At 38.7% G+C, this 21,159-nt stretch overlaps 2 protein-coding genes across 3 annotated transcripts in view; one reads left to right on the forward strand and one right to left on the reverse strand.

Annotated features, from left to right (window-relative positions):
- The window catches only part of LIMA1 (LIM domain and actin binding 1), an 87,744-nt gene extending 87,599 nt beyond the window's left edge, over positions 1-145 (reverse strand). For both annotated transcript variants that reach the window (XM_002922368.4, XM_011228886.3), the window contains exon 1: positions 15-145. The gene's annotated coding sequence lies outside the window, so the exon portion shown is untranslated. The remainder of the gene's footprint in view (positions 1-14) is intronic.
- Positions 146-323: 178 nt separating this feature from the next.
- Positions 324-21,159, forward strand: part of LARP4 (La ribonucleoprotein 4) — a 202,592-nt gene continuing 181,756 nt past the window's right edge. Inside the window, exon 1 of the mRNA XM_034646475.1 lies at positions 324-516. The gene's annotated coding sequence lies outside the window, so the exon portion shown is untranslated. The remainder of the gene's footprint in view (positions 517-21,159) is intronic.

Genomic DNA, 21,159 nt, shown 5'->3' on the forward strand with positions numbered 1-21,159 from the left:
GAGAAGGCGCTTACCTGGCTAAAATCGGTCTTTCCTCCGTGCGGCAACCAGCCCTGCCACGGGTCCCAGGCGCTCTGCCTCGCGCACCTGTCGCGACCCAGCTGCAACACCTACAGCTCCTGCGGCCCCGCCCCGGTCCGGCTCAGAGCCCCGCCCCGCCCCACCCCGCCTCCCGCTGCGGGGGCGCGCACGCCCGCCGGCCTCCCGTGCGGCCTCTGGGCTGGCGTGCGCGCCGCCGGCTGCGTGCCCTGCGTTCTCGGCTGCTCGGGTTGCTCCGCCGCGCGCAGCGTTTGGCGTCGTGAGAGGCGTGGCCGCTTTTCCAAGGGGTTGCTTCTAATGCTGAGCGCTTGTCTGTGAGGGAGCCACGTCCTTTAATGAAACCTTGAGCTTCGTGCTTCTCTACTTTGGCCTTAACTCTGACCCAGAGTTTCCGCAGTTTGACTCAGGAGCGACTGGGCGGTTTGACCTAGGTTCAACTGTAGGTCAGTCCCCAACCAGGTTCCTGGTGCTTTCGGGGTAAGTTTTGTGCAGAGAGGGTGTTTTAGAGGAGGCTGTGTGGTGTAGTGGAAAGAGCTACAAATGAATCCTGTCTGTACCGCTTGACGTTCATCAGGTCGCTTCACCTCACTAGGGCTGTGTTTGTAAAAGTGAAGTGGATGGACAGGGCAGATCTAGTTCTCCAACAGCTCTAACCGTTATTATTCCTACACTTAGAATTGGAGCTGTGTGAAAGATTGAGTACGTCAAGAGGCCTACCAGTTGGCCGTCCTGTCCCCAAATTCTTGCCCCAGTTCCGTGAGGCAGCATGAGTACCCTCTGATAGTGTCCTTCCTTTTCCTGCACCGCAAATGTAGTAAGGTTTCAGATCACAAGTTTTCTGAAGGTTTTTGGAGTTCATGTAGCTTGGTAAGTACTCCAGGGGGCTTGTGGTACTAAATGCCTATACTTACACTTCCTGAAGCAATTAAGGAAAATATTTAATAAGAGAAATTTCCAACAGCAGATGGATAGACCAGTCTGTCTGTTCCCTTCTTCCTTCAAATACCAGCCTAGAGTGATTTCTGAATAGGTACCAAGCATCAAAACTAGCAAAACTGGCCGGAAGCGTGGGATTGTAAAAGTATCAATATGGGATGGTACTCCAGAAAATGCATTCCCTTGCAGGCTTAGTTCCCTCAATAGATGTCACGAACACACACTCAATTTGTAAAAAATCAAGCCAATAAGAGCTCTTATTCTTCACCAAGAAGGCTAAGAAGCCTAACCTGGGTCCAAGTTTTAGACCTACGTTGAATCTTGACACAGCCACTTACCAACTTAGGCAAATTACTCCAAAATTCTCCCTTAGTGTCCTTTTGAAAATAGAGCTAGTAGTACCTTACAGCTGACTTTTACCAGTTTGCAAGGCTGATTGCTAAGTTTGGGGAATTTTATGAGCCAGTTGTTAAACATAACAACTGTAAAAATCAAAATTGTATAAATTTATAATTAAATATGTTAAAACCAGATAATGAATACTCCAAACTCATCACTTTTTTAAAATTTAGTTTAACTAAGAACTCTGCCCCTGAGGTTGTGTATTTTATCTGTATGATGGAAATATATGCATCTCTTCCCAACTCTGGTCAGAGAAATCATATTTGTAGTTTGAAATTGGCTGCAATAGGAATATTTACACTGTGGAAGTTGGCAAATGCTACAAATAAGGGTTTGGTTTATTGTTTTGTTGATTTTCCAGGCCACTGTGGAAGTTGGCAAATGCTACAAATAAGGGTTTGGTTTATTGTTTTGTTGATTTTCCAGTATCTCCAACTTCTTTTGTAAACTAATAGTAAATATTTTAGGCTTTCTAGTACGTATGGTCTTTGTCACAACTACTCAGCTCTTACATTAAAATTGGGTGTGGCCATGTTCCAGTAAAGCTTTATTTACAAAACAGTCAGTAGGCTGGTAGAGAAAATGTTGATAATGCAGAGTTAAACTTAACAGTGTATCACGTTCCTGGTCTTGACATTGTGAACAGCACAAAAAATTGAGAAAGTATTCTTTCAGTATTCAAAAATTGTTATCCAATTCAGCAAAGAAATTACTAATGTCATTGATAAATGAGTGAAGTTCCAACATACCTCTTTGCTATTTTACTTTCACGTTACTGGTTAACTTAAGTGAAAATATCAACCAACATCCATGTTTGAGCTACACTTCTTTGACAGTGATGTGAGCATTTTTTTGCTGAATCAAATTGTAATCAAGCATTTGTTCATAGTCTGGTTCATAGTCTGATTTTGTGAAGTATTGTTGGAAAAAGAGTGAATCAAAACTGGTGGTTTTTCTAGAAATAGCAGGTCACACAAAGTATAGACATAGGCCAAAAAGCAAAGTAAGTATTTTAGTTTAAAATCCTGCCAAAGATTCACCAAAAAAACCGTGAGAACTAATAAATGAATTCAATAAAGTTGTAGAATACAAAATCAATACACAAAAATCTGTTCTCAACACTAATAACAAACTATCAGAGAAATAAAAGAATCTCATTTACAATTTCATCAAAAAGAACAAAATACCTACAATAAATTTAACCAAGGAGGTGAAAGATCTGTATATTGAAAACTACAAGACATTAATGAAAGAAATCGAAGAGGACACAAATGGAAAGATATTCTGTACTTATGGATTGGAAGAATCAATATTATTAAAATGTTCTTACTACCCAAAGCAATCCATGGTTTCGGTGCAATCCCAATCAAAATTTCAATGGCATATCTCAAAGAAATAGAACAAATAATCCTAAAATTTGTATGGAACCACAAAAAAACCCAAATAGCCAAAGCAATCTTGAGGAAGAAGAACAAAGCTGGAAGTATGCACCCTGATTTTATTTTTTTTATTTATTATTTTTTTTTTTAAAGATTTTATTTATTTATTTGACAGAGATAGAGACAGCCAGCGAGAGAGGGAACACAAGCATGGGGAGTGGGAGGAAGAAGCAGGCTCACAGCAGAGGAGCCTGACGTGGGGCTCGATCCCATAAGGCCGGGATCACGCCCTGAGCCGAAGGCAAACACTTAACCGCTGTGCCACCCAGGCGCCCCCACCCTGATTTTAAACTATAAAACATTTACTATATTACATTTAAAATAGTATGGTATTTGTATAAAAACAGACACAGAGATCAATGGAACAGAACAGAGAGGCCAGGAATAAACCCAATCATATATAGCCAGTCAATTTACAACAAAGAAGTCAAGGGACGCCTGGGTGGCTCAGTGGTTGGGCGTCTGCTTTTGGTTCAGGTTGTGATCCCAGCATCCTGGAATGGAGCCCCAAATGCCCCAAATCGGGCTCCCTGCTCAGTGGGGAGTCTGCTTCTTCCTCTGCCCCTGACCCTGCTTGTGATCTCTCAATCTCTCTCTCTCTCCCTCCCTCTCAAATAAATAAATAAAATCTTAAAAAAAAAAAAAAAACCACCAAAAGAGTCAAGAATACATAATGAGCAAAGGATAGTTTCTTCAATAAATGGTGTTGGGAAAACTTGACAGCCACATGGGAAAGAATGAAACTCTACCACTATTTTATACCATACACAAAAATTAACTCAAAATGGATTAAAGACCTGAACATAAGACTTGAAACCATAAAACTCATAGAGAAAAACATAGGCAGTAAGCCCCCTGACATAGATCTTGGCAATATATATTTTTTTAAAGATTTTACTTATTTATTTGAGAGAGGGTGCTCCTGAAAGAGCTTGAGATGGGGGGAGGGGCAGAGGAAGAGAGGGGAGGGGAGGGAGAGGATATTCAGATCTTCTGCCTATTTTTTATAATTTTTAAAAAGATTTTATTTATTTGAGAGAGAGATCGAGAAAGTAGGGGGCAAAGGGCTGAGGGAGAGGGAGAAGCAGTCTCCCCACTGAGCAGGGAGCCCAATGCAGGGCTCAATCCCAGGACCCTAGAATCATGACCTGACCTGAAGGCGGAGGCTTAACCAACTCAGCCACCCAGGTGCCCTTTGGCAATATTTTTTTGAATATGATACCAAAAGCAAAGCAACAAAAGCAAAAGTAAGTAAGTGGGACTACATCATACTAAAATTTTCTCCAAACATAGGGAACCATCAACAAAATGGAAAGTCAACCTACTGAATGAGAGAAAATATTTGCAAATTAAGTAGCTGATAAGACCTAATATCCAAAATATATAAAGAGCTCATAAAATAGCAAACAAGCAAACAATCCAGTTTAAAAATAGGCAGAATGGGGCACCTGAGTGGCTCAGTTGGTTAAATGTACAACTCTTGATTTGGGCCCAGGTCATGATCTTGGGTTCCTGGTATCGAGCCCCACATCAGACCTGCTCAGTGAGGGTCTGCTTGAGATTCTGTCCCTCTCTCTCTGTCCCCCTCCACTCTCTCTCTCAAATAAAAAAATAAGATCTTAAAAAAAAATTATAAAAAATAGATCTGATTAAACATTTTTCCAAAAGGACATGCTTAAAAAGGTACTTAATGTCATTAATCATAGGAGATGCAAATCAAAACCACAATGAGACATCATTTCACACCTGTTAGAATGGCTATTATAAAAAATACAAGAAATAACAAAAGTTTGCAAGGATGTGGAGAAAAGGGAACCATTGTGCACTGATGATGGGAATGTAAATTGGTGCAGCTATTCTGGCAAACAGTATGATGTTCTTCAAAATATTAAAAATAGAACTTCCATATGATCCAGTAATTCCACTTCTTTCATATGTACCCAAACAAGACAAGAACACTAACTCAGAAAGATCCCCATGTTCATTGCAGCATTATTTGCAATAGCTAAGATGTGGAAACAACCTAAGTGTCCACCAATGGATTAATGGATAAAGAAATCATGAATATATGAAATATATTTTATGTAATGCAATATTATTATTCAGCCATAAAAAAGAATAAAATCTTGCCATTTGAGACAACATAGGTGGATCTTGAGGTCATTATGCTAAGTGAAATAAGTCAAAGAATAACAAATACAGTATGATTTCTTATACAGAATTTTTAAACAACAACAACAACGACAACAAAACAAGCTAATAGATACAGAAAAGAAATTGGTGGTTGCTAGAGGTGAGAAGTAAGAGAAATGGGTGAAGGGGGTCGAAGGTTAAAATAAAAAAATGTAGTAGTTGAGGGATGCCTGGCTGGCTCAGTTGGTAAAGTATGCGACTGGATCTTAAGGTCTTGAGTTCAAGCCCCACACTGGGCATAGAGATTCTTGGGGAAAAAATGTAGTTGATATAAAAGAGAGATAGAAATTTTGAATTGTATTCAAAATGTTGACTATATATATATGTTTATGTGTATGCTTATGTATATAACAGGTATATTATATGTAATGTATTAAAACACTGCTGCGTACCTATTATTCCTATTACATACCTATTATTTCTATATACCTACTATTTCAAAATAATGAAAGTAAAATAGCACATTCTAAATCTTTGAGATGAAACTAAATATTAGCATATTCTTAGAAATTCACATTAAAATATTTAAAACCAAAAGCCAAGCAAATTATCTATGACTTATTTTTACCCAGCTCCATTAATAAGTAGGGTAAAAAAATACTGATTTAGCTAATTACAATGTCGTAAAAAAAATTTTTTTCTTAAAAAGTGAAATTTATGCTTTTTCCAAAGGCACATTAAAATTATTTTTTTTATTTTTAATGATTTTTTTATTATATTATGTTAATCACCATACAGTACATCCCCGGATTCCGATGTAAAGTTTGATGCCTCATTAGTTTGCGTATAACACCCAGTGCACCATGCAATGCGTGCCCTCCTTACTACCCATCACCAGTCTATCCCATTCCCCCACCCCCTCCCCTCTGAAGTCTTCAGTTTGTTTCTCATAGTCCACAGTCTCTCATGTTTCATTCCCCCTTCTGATTACCCCCCTTTTCTTTATCCCTTTCTTCCCCTACCGATCATCCTAGTTCTTATGTTCCATAGATGAGAGAAATCATATGATAATTGTCTTTCTCTGCTTGACTTATTTCACTTAGCATTATCTCCTCCAGTGCCGTCCATGTTGCAGCAAATGTTGAGAATTCGTTCTTTCTGATAGCTGAGTAATATTCCATTGTATATATGGACCACAGCTTCTTAATCCAGTCATCTGTTGAAGGGCATCTCGGCTCCTTCCATGATTTGGCTATTGTGGACAATGCAGCTATGAACATTGGGGTGCATATGGCCCTTCTCTTTACTACGTCTGTATCTTTGGGGTAAACACCCAGTAGTGCAATGGCTGGGTCATAGGGTAGTTCAATTTTTAACTTTTTAAGGGACCTCCACACTGTTTTCCAGAGTGGCTGTACCAACTTGCATTCCCACCAACAATGTAGGAGGGATCCCCTTTCTCCACATCCTCTCCAACAATTGTTGTTTCTTGCCTTGTCTATCTTTGCCATTCTAACTGGCGTAAGGTGGTATCTCAGTGTGGTTTTGATTTGAATTTCCCTGATGGCTAATGATTTTGAACATTTTTTCATGTGTCTGTTAGCCATTTGTATGTCTTCATTGGAAAAGTGTCTGTTCATATCTTCTGCCCATTTTATGATTTGTTTATTTGTTTCTCGTGTATTGAGTTTGAGAAGTTCTTTGTAGATCTTGGATACCAGTCCTTTATCTGTGGTGTCCTTTGCAAATATATTCTCCCATTCCGTGGGCTGTCTCTTAGTTTTTTTGACTGTTTCCTTGGCTGTGCAGAAGCTCTTTATCCTGATAAAGTCCCATAAGTTCATTTTATCTTTTATTTCTCTTGCCTTTGGAGATGTGTCGTGAAAAAGGTTGCTCTGGCCGATGTCATAGAAGTTGTTGCCTATGTTCTCCTCTAGAATTTTGATGGATTCCTGTCTCACATTGAGGTCTTTCATCCATTTGGAGTTTATTTTTGTGTATGGTGTGAGAGAGTGGTCAAGTTTCATTCTTTTGCATGTAGCTGTCCAATTTTCCCAGCACCATTTATTGAAGAGACTGTCTTTTTTCCACCGGATGTTTTTTCCTGCTTTATCAAAGATTAGTTGCCCAAAGAGCCGAGGGTCCATTTCTGGGTTCTCTATTCTGTTCCATTGGTCGATGTGTCTGTTTTTGTGCCAGTACCATGCTGTCTTTGTGATCACAGCTTTGTAGTACAGCTCGAAATCCGGCATTGTGATGCCCCCAGCTTTGTTTTTCCTTTTCAACAGTTCCTTGGAGATTCGGGGCCTTTTCTGGTTCCATACAAATTTAAGGACTATTTGTTCCAGTTCTTTGAAAAATGTCCTCGGTATTTTGATCGGGATAGCATTGAAAGTGTAGATTGCTCTGGGTAGTATGGACATTTTAACTATGTTAATTCTTCCAATCCATGAGCATGGAATATTTTTCCATCTTTTTATGTCTTCCTCAATATCTTTCAAAAGTGATCTATAGTTTCTAGCATATAGGTCCTTTACGTCTCTGGTTAAGTTAATTCCAAGGTAACGCATGGTTTTTGGTGTTATTGTAAATGGGATGGATTCCCTAATTTCTCTTTCTTCAGTCTCGTTATTCGTGTATAGAAATGCAACTGATTTCTGGGCATTGATTTTGTATCCTGCCACCTTACTGAATTGTTCTATAACTTCTAATAGTTTGGGAGTGGATTCCTTTGGGTTTTCCATATAGAGTATCATGTCATCTGCAAAGAGAGACAGTTTGACTTCTTCTTTGCCGATTTGGATACCTTTGATCCCTTTTTGTCTTCTGATTGCTGTTGCAAGGACTTCTAGTACTATGTTGAATAATAGTGGCGAGAGTGGGCATCCTTGTCGTGTTCCTGATCTTAAGGGAAAGGCTTCCAGCTTTTCCCCATTGAGAATAATGCTTGCAGTAGGCTTTTCATAGATGGCTTTTATGAGATTGAGAAATGTACCCTCTATTCCTACACTCTGAAGGGTTTTAATCAGGAAAGGATGCTGTATTTTGTCAAATGCTTTTTCTGCATCAATTGAGAGGATCATATGGTTCTTGAGTCTTTTCTTGTTGATATGATGTATCACATTGATTGATTTGCGAGTGTTGAACCATGCTTGCATCCCAGGTATGAATCCCACTTGGTCATGATGGATAATCCTTTTAATGTACTGTTGGATTCTATTAGCAAGGATCTTGTTGAGGATTTTGGCATCCATATTCATTAGAGAAATCGGTCTGTAATTCTCCTTTTTGAGGGGGTCTTTGCCTGGTTTGGGGATCAAGGTAATATTAGCCTCATAGAATGAGTTTGGTAGCTTTCCTTCTGTTTCTATTTTTTGAAATAGCTTTAGGAGAATAGGTATTATTTCTTCTTTGAATGTTTGGTAGAATTCCCCAGGAAAACCGTCTGGGCCTGGAGTTTTATTATTTGGAAGGTTGTTTATCACTGACTCAATTTCTTCATAGTTAATTGGCCTATTTAAGAAATCTATTTCTTCCTGTTTCAGTCTTGGTAGTTTATAGGTTTCCAGGAAGGCCTCCATCTCTTCCAGATTGTTTAGTTTTTTGGCATATAGCTGTTGATAAAAGTTTCTAATAATCCTTGCAATTTCAATGGTGCTGGTCGTGACCTCTCCCTTTTCAGTCATAATTTTAATAATCTCAGTCCTTTCTCTTTGTTTTTGGACAAGTTTTGCCAGTGGTCTATCAATTTTATGGATTCTCTCAAAGAACCAGCTTCTAGTCCTGTTGATCTGCTCTACTGTGCTCCTGGTCTCTAATTCATTGATTTCTGCTCTAATCTTGGTCAACTCCTTCCTTGTCAGTGGGTTAGGCCTGTCCCTCTGTTGCTGTTCCAGTTTCTTGAGGTGAGAATATAGAAACTGCATTTTAGATTTTTCTATTCTTTTGAGTGAGGCTTGGATGGCTATGTATTTCCCCCTTAGGACTGCCTTTGCAGTATCCCATAGGTTTTGGACCGTTGTGTTTTCATTCTCGTTGGTCTCCATAAATTGTTTAAATTGTTTTTTGATTTCCTGGTTTATCGACATTCTTGAGCAGGATGGTTCTTAGCCTCCAAGTGTTTGAGTTTCTTCCAGGTTTTTTAAAGGCACATTAAAATTATTAACAAAAATTTTGTATTAACTCCCAAGTTGTATTCTGAATTTTACTAACATAACAAAATTATTTTTCGAATTCTGATCCCTAAAATGCCAAGTTAGCACAGTGACTTATTTTTTTAAATCTGAAGAATATATACATTTTTTAATTTGAAGAAGTTTAAAATAGACACAGAAAATGGTAGGAGTGAAAACTGTGGGATACCTAAGCTAATGGAAAATTTCAAAATTGTTAAGTGATCAATCATTGAAGAAACACCATCATGTTCATCAAAGGAAGAAATAGATAACCTTATGCTTCCAGATTGTTGGAATGAAAAACAAGTGTTTGTTTTTGGAACAGTACAAATGGTTTGAAATAAAAGAAGGTGAATTCGGATGTATGGATGGTTTCGTAGTTCAGCATTTAGTAGTGACAGCAGAAACGTATGTCCATGATCCAGGGAATAGAGGGCATGTTTAGTAATCCCAATGGTACTACTAAAACTAAACAGACTTTTCTGAAAGAAAGAAAATAAGAAAGAAAAAAGAAGGGAAAAAAAAGAGAACAGCATTTTTCTAACCACTGTACTGAAATTCAAGATTTGTTAGAATCAACTGGCTCAATTTCCAATTCATTGTAAAACTAAATCATAAAGATATTGATACTATCATAGAAGTTTTTAGTTCTACAGTTGAGTAAAACATAATAGGCCTTTATCTGGTAGTGAGGGAGGCAATAAAATTAAGAAAAAAAATGGAGTAGATACAAGCAATTGTTTACATACCCAGTACAGTGCAACAAGAACAACAGGACATATTGCAAAAGAAATTATATGAAGATATTTAGCAATATTGTAGAAGAGAATTTCAAATATGTGCTACAATTGATTAGGCATCTACACTTCTGGAAAAATGCACCTGGGTGAATTACCTGCAGTACACAATTGAATCAGGTTTTTTTTTTTTTTAAAGATTTTATTTATTTATTCGACAGAGATAGAGACAGCCAGTGAGAGAGGGAACACAAGCAGGGGGAGTGGGAGAGGAAGAAGCAGGCTCATAACGGAGGAGCCTGATGTGGGGCTCGATCCCATAACGCTGGGATCACGCCCCGAGCCGAAGGCAGATGCTTAACCACTGTGCCACCCAGGCGCCCCTGAATCAGGTTTTGTACTGCTAATATTTGTTGCTTTAAAAGAATTGGTGTCAATCACAAAGGAGTGTATTTCTGATACATTATTGTCTACTTTAAATGATTGTGGCTTTGATAATGAATGAAAGACAACTTAATTGCATTTTGTTCTAATGGTATTTGTACAATAGTGGGAAGGAAGTCTGGAGTCAAGCTACAAATTTCTTAGAAAATTTTCCTGAAGTCATCATTTGGCACTAAGTCATCAATTACAATTCAATATCTGAAATAAAATAAGTCAATCATTTAAAAATATTCTGGATAAAATTTAGTCTTTTTATCACCAATCCAATACAATTAAATTGACTTAGAAACTATAAAGAACTTGAAATTATTAAAACTGGTCAAATACTGAGGTTGAGATGGGTAGCATGTAGTTTACAAACTGTCACTGCTGTATGTCAGGCATATTCTTCACTATATGTGCATTTTTCTCATTCTTTTTATTCTGGTTTAGCAAAGAGATTAGCTAACATTAATTTCGTGCAAGACCTTGCTTGAATGATTGACATTCTTGAAGAATTTTCATTATTTTCTATTGCATTGCAGTCAAGGTCAACTAACATTCACAAAGTAAAAAAAATTAAGTGTCCCATAAAAGATTTGGAAAATTTTAAATTGGTATTAGAAAGCATGAATCTCATTTTTTTTTAAAGATTTTATTTATTTATTTGATAGACAGCCAGCGAGAGAGGGAACACAAGCAGGGGGAGTGGGAGAGGAAGAAGCAGGCTCCCAGCGGAGCGCGGAGCCTGATGTGGGACTCCATCCCAGAACGCAGGGATCATGCCCTGGGCTGAAGGCAGACAGACGCTTAACGACTGAGCCACCCAGGCGCCCCTGAAAGCATGAATCTCATGTTAAAGATTTAAGTCAAATATGTTTAAAGACATTCCACTTAATAAATTTGAAGATCTGTCTAGGAATATATTACTAAAGAGTAATAAATTTATGTCTTTTATTAGAAACAAAGCATCAGCATCTTTTATTTATTTGTTTAAGTAGTCTCCACACCCAACATGGAGCTGGAACTCAACCCTGAGATCGAGAGTCCCATGCTCTACTGACTGAGCCAGCCAGGTGCCCCAGAAACAAAGCATCTTAATTATTTTGATTTATTAGACTATCTTCTTGGATTTATGGAAAATTAACTTCACCATGAATAGCTGGTAGGAGAAAATTGTATCATTAAATAAAATTTTAAAACATGAAATAATTTGAATGTTTCTCAGGAATTTGTAGATAATACAGTAGAATCACACAATGTTACAATCCCCGGAACTATACAAAAATTTTAAAAAATAGCACTATTGTAGTCAGGAGTGCTTTTGATGGCATTTGCACAAGTTGAGAAATGATAGTTTAATAGTAGATCACATATCAAACTAAATTACACAAAATTTATTGGAAAAAGAGTTAGCAGATTGGGATCATCAACTGATGGTTATACTGTTAACTTTGCTTTTCTTCTGCGTTGGGTCCTGTGTTTCTTTAAAGACTCCTGATTCTCCACACTGGCACTAATTCACTCTTTTTTTCTTGAGCTTTTTTAGTGTTTTATTTTGAAAATGTAACATTCCAGGGTACCAGAGTGGCTCAGTCAGTTGACTATCTGACTCCTGGTTTCAGCTCAGGTCATGATCTCTTGGGTGGTGGGATCAATGCCATACTCCGCTGGGGGTGGGGGGTGGGGAGTCCTGTTTGAAGATTCTCTTCCTCTGCCCCTCCCCCACTCTCTCTTGCTCTCTCTCGCTCTGTCTCTCTAAAATAAATAAATCTTTAAAAAAATGTAACATTCCATTAGCATTTATCTTTGAGAAATAACTAGGATAGTTGAGAAATAACAGCCTCAGAGAAATGTGCCCATTCTGACGTTCACATTCTTGAGCCTCTAACTGTAACATCTCGGAGGGCAAGGTTTAATCATTTTCGCTTAAATTACTTTGTCTGGTTGATAACACCCCACTATGAAAGGAAGTTCTTAACTAAAAAAATGGTAGCAAGAGTGGATATTCTTAGAAAGCTATTGATTTAAAATGCTTCCCCTGGGAAGCCTGGGTGGCTCACTTGGTTAAGTGCCGTACTCTTGATTTTGGCTCAAATCATGATCTCAGGGTCGTGAGATTAAGCCCCGCAGCCGCAACTGGCTCTGCGCTCAGCAGGGAGTCTGCTTGAGTTTCTTTCCCTCTGCCCCTCCCCTGACTTCTTTTTTTTTTTTTTTTAAAGATTGTATTTATTTATTCGACAGAGATAGAGACAGCCAGCGAGAGAGGGAACACAAGCAGGGGGAGTGGGAGAGGAAGAAGCAGGCTCATAGCAAAGGAGCCTGATGTGGGGCTCGATCCCATAACGTCGGGATCACGCCCTGAGCAGAAGGCAGATGCTTAACCGCTGTGCCACCCAGGCGCCCCAGAGTGTGAGTGCGCATGCGCACAAGCGGAAGGACTGGCAGGCAGAGGGAGAAGCAGGCTCCCCGCTGAGCAGGGAGCCCAATGCTGGGCTCGATCCCAAGACTCTGGGATCATGACCTGAGCCGAAGGCAGATGCTTAACTGACTGAGCCACCCAGGCGCCCCTCTGACTTATTCTTGCACACATGCTCTGTTTCTCTAAAAAAAACAAATCTTTACAATGCTTACCCTTCTCCAATTGTGTTAAACCCCTTGCAAGATTTTTTTTTTTTAAGACCAGTTTTTGGTTCATAGCAAAATTAAGAGGATGGTACAGAAATTTCTCATATACTCCTTGCCCCCATATAGGCACAGCCTGCCCTATTAATAACCCCCACCAGAATGGTACATTAAAAAAGTTCTTTTTTAATTTGAGTATAGTTGACACATAATGTTACATTACTTTCAGGTGAGTAGAATGGTACTTTTTTTTCATTTTTTACCGAGGATGAACTTAAGTTGACATGTCATGATCATCCAAAGTCCATAGTTTACACTAGGGCTCACTTTTGGTGTTGTTTATTTTTAGTTTATACCAATGTACAGTGGCATATATCCATCACTATAGCATCATTCAGAGTATTTTCACTGCCCTAAAAATTCTCTGTGCTCCACCTATTCATTCCTCCTTCCACTTCAACCCTGGCAAGCACTGATTTTTTTGGGGGGGGGGCTCATTTATTTGAGAGAAGAGAGAGAGAGAGGGGGGGGGGGGAAGGTAGAGGAAGAGAGAGAATCTTGAGCAGACCCCTACTGAGTGCAGAGCCTGATGCGGGTCTCAATCCTACCACCCTGCAGTCATGACCTGAGCTGAAATCAAGAGTCACTTGCTTCACCAAGTGAGCCACCCAGGTGCCCCCAACCACTGATCCTTTTGCTGTGTCCATAGTTTTGCCTTTTTTTTTTTTTTTTTTAGATTTTTTTTATTTNAGATTTTATTTATTTATTTGACAGAGACAGCCAGCAAGAGAGGGAACACAAGCAGGGGGAGTGGGAGAGGAAGAAGCAGGCTCCTAGCAGAGGAGCCTGATGTGGGGCTCAATTCCAGAATGCTGGGATCACGCCCTGAGCCTAAGGTAGACGCTTAACTACTGCGCCACCCAGGCGCCCCCATAGTTTTGCCTTTTTCTAAGAATATCATGTACTTGGGATCAGACAATATGTAGCCTTTTCAGATTGGCTTCTTGTACTCAATAATATGCATTTGAATTTCCTTCATGTCTTTTCATAGGTTCTAAATTTTGTAAGAAACTGCCAAACTACTTAAAAAAGGGGCTGTACCATTTTTTTTTATTCCTGCCAGCCAAGAATGAGAGTTCTTATTGCTCCACATTCTCATCAGCGTTTGGTATTGTCATTGTCCCAGATTTTGGCCATTCTAATAAGGATGTAGTGGTATCTCATTGTCTTAATTTGAATTTCCTTTCTGACATATGATGTGGAACGTCTTGTCATATGCTTATTCAGCATCTGTATATCTTTGGTGAGATGCCTGTTGAGATCTTTGGCCCATTTTGTAATTAGATTGTTTTCTTATTGTGGAGTTTTAAGAGGTATATATATATATATATATATATATATTGGATAATACTCCTTTATTGGTTGTGTCTTTTGCAAATACCTTCTCCCAGTCTGTAGTTTGTCTTCTCATTTTCTTGACATTGTCTTTCACATAGAAGTTTTTAATTGTGTTGAAGTCCAGATTATCCGTATTTCTTTCATGGATTCTGCTTTTGGTGTTGTGTCTAAAACATCATGCCATACCCAAGGTCATCTAGGTTTTCTCCTATGTTATCTTCTTGGAGTTTTATAGTTTTACATTTTACACTTAGGTTTATGATCCATTTTCAGTTAATTTTTGTGAAGTGTATAATGTCTGCGCCTAGATTCATTATTTTCATTGTGAATGTTCAGTTCTTCCAGCACCGTTGGTTGAAAAGACTATCTTTGCTCCATTGTAGTGCCTTTTCTCCTTTGTCAAAGTTCAGTTAACTATATTTATGTGGGTCTATTTCTGGGCTCTGTATTCAGTTCCATTGGTCAATCTGTCTGTTTTTCATCAATACAACACTGTCTTGATTACTGTGGCTCTATAGTAAGTCTTGAAGTTAGTGTCAATTCTTCGGATTTGTTCATCTTTCTCAATATTGTGTTGGCTATTTTGGTCTTTTGCTTCTCCATATAAACTTCAGAATCAGTTTATCTATATCCTCAAAATAACTTGCTGGGATTTTTATTGGGATTGCACTGACTCCATAGATCAATTTGGAAAGAACTGACATCTTGACAATAGTGACTCTTCTTATCTGTGAACATGCAATATTTTTCCATTTTAGTTCTTTGATTTCGATTATCAGAGTTTTGTAGTTTTCCTCAGATAGATCTTGTAATGCTTTATTCTTTATTGTGGGGACTATCTATAATCATATGTGTGGCCCTAGTTCATGGTTTAAAGTGTTCTATTGACACATCCGCTGCTGCTGATGGATATTTAGACTATTTTCATTTTTTCACTATTATAAACAATGTTAAGAAGACATTCTTATATTTGTATGCTGGAGTTTCTATGTACATTCCTCAAGTTTACCCTTTTATCTAGAGTGTGAGATCTCATTTCTCTACATCTTTGCCAAAAGTTGGTATTATCAGACTTAAATATTCATAAGTTTGATAGGTATGGAATGAATACCACTGAAGGTGGTAAAACTGGAGGCCAGGCAACCCATTAGGTGGCTGTTGGAATAACTGGAGAGAAGTTGATGGACTGAACTAGAGTAGGATTGGAGTTGGAGAGAAGTAGATGAACTAGAGAGAGGCGAAAGTCAACTTATTTAGAAGATGAACTGTCAAGACTTGATGGTTTGTTTTTATATGGAGGTAACTTCTGCAACTGGGTGGATGCTGATGCTATTTCCTAATCTGAAGAATGTAGGAAAACCAGCAACTTCTTGGGGGTAGTGGTGGGAGTAGGAAGGAGAGACACCAAGTTCAACTGCGGGCCTATTAGTTTTAAGGGGGACTTAAAAGTAGAGATATCCAGTAGGCAGATGGAGGATAGTTCTCCAGTAACTAAAAGAAATGTCTGGGGGGTGGGTAGGAGAGGTGCGCCTGGGTGGCTCACTTGTTTCGCTGTCCAACTCTTTTTTTTTTTTTTAAGATTTTATTTATTTATTCAACAGAGACAGAGAGACAGCCAGCAAGAGAGGGAACACAAGCAGGGGGAGTGGGAGAGGAAGAAGCAGGCTCATGGCGGAAGAGCCTGATGTGGGGCTCGATCCCATAACGCTGGGATCACGCCCTGAGCCGAAGGCAGATGCTCAACCGCTGTGCCACCCAGGCGCCCCTTGGTGTCCAACTCTTGATTTTGGCTCAGGTCATGATCTCAGGGTTGTGAGATCAAGTCCTGTGTCAGGCTTCATGCTCAGTGAGGAGTCTGCTTGAGATTCTCTCTCTCTCCCTCTCCTTCTGCCCCTCCTCCCACTCATGTGTGCATGTGCACACATGCTCTCTCTCTCAAATAAGTAAGTTCATCTTAAAAAAAAAAGAAATATCAGGGTTTAAGATATAGCTGTAGCAGAGGTAGATTTGCTGTGAAGCTGATGAAGTTAACCTTCAGGCATCTCTTTTGAATGTCCTTTTCAAGGCCCTGAGACAAGGGTTGCCTGGGTGGCTCAGTTACTTAAGCATCTGCCTTTGACTACCTTCCAGGGTACTGGAATCGAGTGGCGAATCGGGTTCCCTGCTCAGCCTGGAGCCTGCTTCTCCCTCTGCCTGCCACTTCCCCTGCTTGTGCTCTCTCTCTCTCTGACAAGTAAATAAATAAAATCTTTCCAAAAAAACATTTATTTCTGGGGTGCATGGGTGTCTCAGTCAATTAAGCATCTGCCTTCGGCTCAGATCATGATCCAGGGTCCTGGGATCCAGCCCTGCATTGAAGCAGGGAGTCTGCTTCTCCCTCTCCCTCTGCTGCTGCCCCTGCCTGTGCTCTCTCACTCTCTCTCTGTCAAATAAATAAATAAAATCTTCCAAAAAAAAAAAAAAAAGGCCCTGAGGAAGGGCCTAACAATTCTATATTTGAAGAGCTATATTAATTTTTTTTAAAGATTTTATTTATTTATTTGACAGAGAGTGAGGGAACACAAACAGAGGGAGTGGGAGAGGGAGAAGCAGGCTTCCCACTGAGCAGGGAGCCCAATGCGGGGCTCAGTCCCAGGACCCTGGGATCATGAACTGAATCTAAGGCAGATGCTTAATGACTGAGCCACCCAGGCACCCCAAGCTATATTAATTTTTTTAAGAAGGTCTCCCTAATTGTGTAAGCTTCAGGCCTTAGAAAACTTCGGGTTTGCCTCTGAGCTGTATGTCAAAATCATCAGCATAAAAATGGTAACAAAAGCCCCTGGAAAGGATGAGATTGCCTTGAGAGAATATATAGAGCAAAAAACAACAGGGGTTTTATTATGTTATACATTATCTTCCAACCATGACTATTATTTTAAGTTAGGTATAGAGAAAAATTAGGGGAAAACATCTAAAAACTAAGGTAAGAAAGAGTTTGTGACCACAAAAATACTCTATAGTTTAGTTGAACTTTAAAGTGGTATATAATTATAAACTATTAGGTAAAATTGTCTTTTTGGGTAGGCCCGTAAGGAATCATTTTGATAACTATGTATGAAAAAATTGAACTCTGTGTATTTAAAAAAAAATTTTTTTTAAGTAGGTTCTATGCCCAGTGTGGAGCCCAGCAGAGGGCTTGAATTCACGACCCTGAGATCAAGACCTGAGCTGAGACAAAGAGTTGGACGCTTAACTGACTGAGCCACCAGGTGCCCCTGTTTTTTCAAATCTTTTTTTTTTTTTTTTAAAGATTTTATTTATTTATTCGACAGAGATAGAGACAGCCAGCGAGAGAGGGAACACAAGCAGGGGGAGTGGGAGAGGAAGAAGCAGGCTCATAGCAGAGGAGCCTGATGTGGGGCTCGATCCCATAACGCCGGGATCACGCCCTGAGCCGAAGGCAGATGCTTTACGACTGCGCCACCCAGGTGCCCCTGTTTTTTCAAATCTTAATAGAGGGATGAAAATTTAATTTGAGAAGCTTTGTGGTTCTTATCTAAATTCTTTTAGAATTGCATATATACTATATATTACATGATATATATATAACATATATATAATGCATTTATCAGATACTTTTGCCTCAAAAAATCTAGTTCAAAAAAATGGCCTCCTCTTCTTTATCTTAAAAACTGAAGGAAAGGACATTATTGAAGCTTTAATAATGTCACATGATCAGAAATATGTCTTTTTTTTTTTTTTTTTTTTTTTTTTTAANTTTAAGATTTTTATTTACTTTTTCGACAGAGATAGAGACAGCCAGCGAGAGAGGGAACACAAGCAGGAGGAGTGGGAGAGGAAGAAGCAGGCTCATAGCAAAAGAGCCTGATGTGGGGCTCGCCCATAACGCCGGGATCACGCCCTGAGCCGAAGGCAGACGCTTAACCGCTGTGCCACCCAGGCGCCCCAGAAATATGTCTTTTCTAAATCTGATTCTCACAAAGGAAGAGGACCATTTTTAAAAAATAAGCTTTATTGAGGTATATTTTACATAGAAGTTTGGTCAGTTTTTAAGTATACATTTTTATGTGTTTTTGACAAATGTGTACAGCAGTGTAACCATCAGGACAATTCAGATATACAGTATTTCTGTCACCCCCCAATTTTCACTTGTGCCCCATTTTCATCAATCTCCTCCCCTAATCTCTCACTCCTGCCCCAGGCAACCACTGATCTGCTTTTTGTCATCACAATTTTGACTTTACTAGAATTTCATATAAATGTTTGTAGTCTTTCGTGTCTGGCTCTGGCTTCTTTAACTTAATATAATGCTTTTGAGATTATCCAGGTTGTTTTGTGTAGCAATAGTTCATTCCTTTTCAATTGTAAGTAGTATATTCCATTATGTGGACATATCATAATTTACTAGTTCACCAGCTGATGGGCATTTGGGCAGTTTCTAGTTTGGGGCTATTATTAACAAAGCTGCTGTGAACATTTACATACACCGGTCTTAATATGGACATCTGTCTTCATTTTTCTGGAGTAGTACACAGGAGTGGGATTGCTTAGGAGTGTGTTGCACTCTAACATGCATTTAAATTTTTAAAAAACTGCCAGACTTTTACAAAGTGAGTGTACTATTTTGTATTCCTACCAGCAACGTGTAAGAGTTCTAGTTGCTCCCCATTCTCCACTGTACTTAGTATTGTTGGTCTTTTAAGCTTTAGCCATTTTAGTGGGTGCTGTGGTATCTCATTGTGATTAATTTGCATTTCCCTAGAACTAATGAAGCTGCACATCTTTTCATGTGCTTATTTGCCTTTCATATATCTTTTTTGGTGGAGTATCTGTTAAAGTCTTTTGCCTATTTATTAAGTGGATTATTTGTTATTATTGAGTTGTAAAAATTGTTTACATATTCTGGATATAAGTTTATTATTAGACACATGCTTTGAAAGTATTTTCTTCCAGTCTATGGTCTGTTTGTTTGTTTGTTTCTTTCTTTCTTTCTTTCTTTTAAGGTTTTATTTATTTATTCGAGAGAGAGAGAGACAGAGACAGAGCATGAGCAGGGGGGAGGAGGCAGAGGGAGAAGAAGATTCCCCACTGAGCAGGGAGCCCAATGTGGGGCTCAATCCCTGGGTCCTGAGATCATGTATGGTCTGTTTCTTAATTTTTGTTGATAGTATCTTTCAAAAAATAGTTTTAAGTTTTAATGAAGTACACTTTATCAATTTTTTCTTTTATGGCTTGTGCTTTTTGCATTCTAAGAAATCTCTGTCTAACCCAAGGTTGTGAAGATTTTCACCTATGTTTTATAGTTTTAGAAGTTTTATAGTTTTAGCTTTTACCTATAGATTTGATCCATTTCAAGTTAATATTTTGGCATATGGTGTGAGGTAAGTGTCAAGGCTTTTTTCTATATGGATACCCAGTTGTTCTAGCACCATTTATTGAAAAGCTATCTGCCCCCCATTAAGTTGCTTTTGTAATTCATTTGTATATTAAATGAATATATTTATGTTGGTCTATTTTATTTAATTTCTTTTTTTAAGGAGGCTCTATACCCAATATGGGGCTTGAACTCACAGCCCTGAGACCAAGTGTTGCATGCTGTACTGACTGAGCCAGCCAGGTGCCCCTGTGTTGACCCATTTTTGGACATTCTATTCTATTCCATTAAACTATGTGTCAACAGTAATCTTTCAGTAATGAAAATAATTTATTTTACTTTTGTAAAAAGTATTCTGAAGTTGTTGTTGGGTATTATGGAAAAGGGCTAAATCCTATACATGTGAACGATTTGCATTCTTCCCAGCTATTACTCAAACCAGAAATGTATATGTGTATTAAAGGTATTTTCCCATAAGTAATTCCTAGGATAGTAAGTTATCATTGTAGGGAATATACATTTTTTAAAGTAATCTCTACATTCAACATTAGACTTGAACTCATGACCCCAACCTCAAGAGTTACATACTCTACAGACTAAGCCAGCCAGTTGCCCCTGGAGTATACTTTTTTTTTTTAGATTTTGTTTATTTATTTATTTGTCAGAGAGAGATTGAAAAAGAGAGACAGAGCACAAGGAGGGGGAGTGGCAGGCAGAGGGAGAAGCAGGCTCCCCACTGAGCAAGGAGCCCAAGCCTGACTCAATCCCAGGATCCTGGGATGGTGATCTGAGCCGAAGGCTGATGCTCAACCCACTGACCCATCCAGGCGTCCCTGGAATATACATTTTTTAATGTATAAGAAGTAATTAGGCATCCTTTGTTTGCTTATACCTTCATTTTCTCAGAATGTAAAAAAGGGAGTAAAACTCTTGTGATGCAGAAATCTTTAAAGCAACCAAAACTACGTTCTATTAATGAAGAATGAAAAAAAATACTGAAATTTTCAGAGGATAAAGCAGAATAAATTCCGTTCTTTGGGAATAACAACCATAAATACCACAAATCAAGGAAGGGGATTTCCTGACTTCTGCTTCCAAGCAATTCCAATAAATGAAGGAGGAAGTGATTTTCCTTTTTAAAAAACTTATTGTTGGCAGACTAGTATACTTCCTTTCAATCTTTTAGGATTTTAAATACATGCATACTAATATTCCTGAACTTCATAAACGTTTGGGTTTTTGTCAGATTCTTAGTTTGCAGAATGTTAAATTGTTTCAGTAAAAAGTTGCTCTTTGTAGAAATGTTGCAGAACCAGGGGGATGATGCATTATTAAGAGGGAGGGAAACACCCGTGCATTAACACTTCGCTAGGAGGAATTCCTTGCTCTGCTGGAATAAGCGTAGGCTTTGGAGTCAGAATTCATTTGCATTTCATCTCTTTGACTTCTTTTTTTTTTTTTTTTTTTAAGATTTT

The sequence above is a fragment of the Ailuropoda melanoleuca genome, chromosome 16 (genome assembly GCF_002007445.2).
Source record: "Ailuropoda melanoleuca isolate Jingjing chromosome 16, ASM200744v2, whole genome shotgun sequence".
Classification (NCBI taxonomy): domain Eukaryota; kingdom Metazoa; phylum Chordata; class Mammalia; order Carnivora; family Ursidae; genus Ailuropoda; species Ailuropoda melanoleuca.